Below are 3,017 nucleotides of genomic sequence, written 5' to 3' on the forward strand. Positions count from 1 at the left end.
CATAGGCCAAACGCACCGAAAAACAACCACTGCTAGCACACTCCCACGCGACCAAGTCTTGGACAAAGTCAGAAGGAGATACATCCTGCAACCAAAAACTCAACTATAGTAACTCTACATCCACCGCCAGATTCAAGAAAACATTAATCCCAAAACCCCCCCAAGACTAAACACCGTCACTCCAACCCCTCATTCTCGCAACCGATACTCCCAGTAGAGCAGAAGCCGAATATAGAACAGGAAAGCAATCCTTAAGTGTTCTGTCACGACACCATTTAACATGCCAAAAGCACTAAAAAAATTGTTTACCGATAATGAATAGTCAATTGCTAATAAAAGAGTGCACATGAAATTTGTTAAACAGAAGAACCAGGTCCGACCACCACACTGATTTAGATTTCCTGTAACTCAAAAATAACCTCAGGGCTGACATCTTTATCCGAGTATCCCCATAAAGCGCCTTAAGCACACGTAGAGCTGTCAAATGGGCCGACCCGACTCAGCCCGGTTCGGCCCGATGGGCCAACGTGTTTTAATGGGCTGGCCCGGCCCAGCCCAATTGCTTAATGGGCCATATAAAATGAGCCCGACCCATTTTGCAAAGGCCCATGCGGCCTGATGTGCCGGCCCGGCCCGTATTTCAATATTATAGTTTTAATTTTATAAAAAAGGATGTAATGGATAAATGCAATACAACATAAGTAGAGAGTCATCATAAACGTATATAAGTGATGTTTAAAATATTTATCCATAAATATATATATGAATACCACAAAATCATTTGTGTAAAAGTATAAAGTAACTTAATATTATCACCAATACTTATCAAATTTTCTCTCCATCTCACAACCAATTCCTTGATCACATCATCTTGGAAATATATCTTTATCCTCTTTAACTTTTCTTTATCACTTGAAAACACATTTATGAAATCATATCTTATCTCAATATTTTTTCCCCAAAATTTACCAAAATCTTTTTTTAATGGGCCAGCCCGAAGCTCGCTTGGCCCCGCCCAGCCCATAAAAAACATAAGGCAGGTGGGCTGACCCAAAAAGACAGGGTCGTGTTTTTTAAGGTATTTTGCGGCATGGCCTGCACTAAATTGTTGGGCTTATGGGCCGGCCCGATGGGCCGAACCCATTTTGACAGCTCTAAGCACACGGAACCAAAGGGCATCCGATCCTTCAAGAATCCTCCATCTCCACTTGAGACGAGGCGCTGAATTGTAATCGTCTAATTTTTAAATTCCCAACCCACCTCTATCGAGAGGAGAACAAATATCCCTCCATCCCACCCAATGAACGTTTCTACGATCCTTCGTACCTCCCCAAGGAAAACCACTCTGGAGCTTGATTATTTCACAACGAATTTTCGCTGGGACTTTGTAGAAAGATAGTAGGAAAAATGGAGATGCTACTAAGAACATATTTAACAAGAGTGATTCTCCCACTGAAACTAAGGAAATAACCACTACAATTAAAGAGTCGGTTCCTTAACTTAGCAAGTAAGGGAAACCAAAAAAGAAATCCTCCTCGAGTTTAAATTGATGGAAATACCAAGGAAAGTTAAAGCTTTGTCTTCCAATCTACACACCAAAAAATTATCCGTATCCTCCAAACGGAAAGAACTAATATTAATTCTAATAAGCTTGCTTTTGTGGAAATTGATACCAAGCCCTGATGCTAACTTGAAGCCTGTTAAAAACGACTTAGTAGCCCAAATATGCTTCCAACTACCATCCCAAACCATAAGAGTATCATCACCGAATTGAAGGATATCAATATTGCAAACATCGTTGATGTTAAACCCCGCAAATTCGCCAAGATCCAAAGATCTCTTGACTAGAACCGGCAAAGCTTCCACCACAATAAAAAATAGAAAAGGAGATAACAAATCTCCTAGTCTCAACCCCCTCTCGACCAAAAGCTCTTTAGTAGGGCCACTGTTAACTAATATCGATATTTTACTCGAAAAAACGGTTGCTTCCTTCCAACTCAACCATAAATCATCGAACCCCATATTGAGTAACATGAATCTAAGGAAACTCCAACTGATTTTGTCGTAGGCTTTCTCAAAATCCACCTTAAAAAGAAAACATTCCTTCTTCTCCTTAGTCGTGAAATGCACTAACTCATTAGCCACCAAAACTCCATCAAGTAATTGTCTTCCCGACATGGACGCATTTTGACAAGGGACACTAATGAATTTAAAATCAATTTCAATCTTGCCGGTAGTAATTTAGACAAAGCCTTGTAAAGGCAACCAACGAGATAAATAGGTCTATAATTGTCCAAACCCAACAGATTAGAAGATTTCAGAATGAGCGTCAAGAAGGACGAAGTGATTGACTTGGATAAAATAGCCCCTCCATGGAAGTCCCTGAAAAAAATGCAAAGTCATCTTTTAGAAAGAACCAAGATTTCGTAAAGAGCAAAAAAGAAAAACCATCCGAACCCGGGATTTTCGAGCCATCACACCCCCAAACTGCCTCCATCTCCTCATCCAAAAAAGGAGCATCAAGAAAATATCTTTCGGGTTGAGATAACCTACTACCAAAGTCCCCATCAATGATCGGTCCATTTTATTCCGGTTCCCGAAACTTGAAAGCAAAGTGGTTGAAAACCTCCTCCTTAACCTCTGCAATCGATTCCAACAAACATCTATGCGAGTTAATGGAACCGATGAAATTTTTCCTCCTCCTATCCTTCATGACACAATGAAAAAACCTAGCACAAACAGAGGCACACCAAAAAAATATACATATAAACTTTGTAAATATGGTGAGAGATGGGAGGAAAAATGAGAAGAGAAATGGTTTGAATGGTTTGGAACTTTGAGTGAACGAAGAGAAATGGTGAGGGAGAGGGCGAAATAGGAGAAATAGTAAGGAGATTTGTGTTTCTAAAATGGGGAGCGATGCAGATCTGAAGATATGTACAGTTTTTAGTCATATTTTACCACAATTTTTAAAATTTAAAATTTTAAGTAGCGATGTTTTTTTTCACGTCATTACA

The sequence above is a fragment of the Vicia villosa genome, linkage group LG6 (assembly GCF_029867415.1).
Source record: "Vicia villosa cultivar HV-30 ecotype Madison, WI linkage group LG6, Vvil1.0, whole genome shotgun sequence".
Lineage (NCBI taxonomy): Eukaryota > Viridiplantae > Streptophyta > Magnoliopsida > Fabales > Fabaceae > Vicia > Vicia villosa.